Raw genomic sequence first — 1,257 nt, 5'->3', positions numbered from 1 at the left:
TGCCCAAGCCAAGCACCCCGAGCTGAAAAGGCCAAGCCAAGCACTTGTGAGCGGATCAAGACAGCGGGCGATTTGGCTAGGATGCCCACACCAATTCCCACGCATCCAATCCGCTCATTGTGCGAGAAACGACCTACCCAACGAAATTCCGATTCCCACATGTGGGCACTAGGCAAGGGCATCCTTGCAAAGAGCCCACTTCCGATTCCGACGAGGAGTGCCCAGCTCAGTTGCCCAAGCCAAGCACCCCGAGCTGAAAGGCCAAGCCAAGCACTCGTGAGCGGATCAAGACGTCGAGCGATTTGGATAGGATGCCCACACCAATGCCCACGCATCCAATCCGCTCATTGTGCAAGACACAACCAATCCAGCGAAATTCCGATTCCCACGTATGGGCGCTGGGCAAGGGCATCCTTGCCGAGCGCCCACTTTCGATTCCGACAAGGAGCGCCCAGCTCAGTTGCCCAAGCCAAGCACCCCGAGCTGAAAGGCCAAGCCAAGCACTCGTGAGCGGATCAAGACGTCGAGCGATTTGGATAGGATGCCCACACCAATGCCCACGCATCCAATCCGCTCATTGTGCAAGACACAACCAATCCAGCGAAATTCCGATTCCCACGTATGGGCGCTGGGCAAGGGCATCCTTGCCGAGCGCCCACTTTCGATTCCGACAAGGAGCGCCCAGCTCAGTTGCCCAAGCCAAGCACCCCGAGCTGAAAGGCCAAGCCAAGCACTCGTGAGCGGATCAAGACGTCGAGCGATTTGGATAGGATGCCCACACCAATGCCCACGCATCCAATCCGCTCATTGTGCAAGACACAACCAATCCAGCGAAATTCCGATTCCCACGTATGGGCGCTGGGCAAGGGCATCCTTGCCGAGCGCCCACTTTCGATTCCGACAAGGAGCGCCCAGCTCAGTTGCCCAAGCCAAGCACCCCGAGCTGAAAGGCCAAGCCAAGCACTCGTGAGCGGATCAAGACGTCGAGCGATTTGGATAGGATGCCCACACCAATGCCCACGCATCCAATCCGCTCATTGTGCAAGACACGACCAATCCAGCGAAATTCCGATTCCCACGTGTGGGCGCTCGGCAAGGGCATCCTTGCCGAGCGCCCACGGCTTCGGTTTCCGACCTTCCGAATCCCACGTGGGGTGCTATATAGGCTGTAGTCCGCGCCAAGCACCCCTAAACGAAGCCCACGTCCCATATAGGAGGGGAGGTCTTTCGACCCACCGGACTACCCCCCTATATATA

The sequence above is a fragment of the Tripterygium wilfordii genome, unplaced genomic scaffold, assembly GCF_013401445.1.
Source record: "Tripterygium wilfordii isolate XIE 37 unplaced genomic scaffold, ASM1340144v1 ctg197, whole genome shotgun sequence".
Lineage (NCBI taxonomy): Eukaryota > Viridiplantae > Streptophyta > Magnoliopsida > Celastrales > Celastraceae > Tripterygium > Tripterygium wilfordii.
This window is presented reverse-complemented; position numbering follows the sequence as displayed.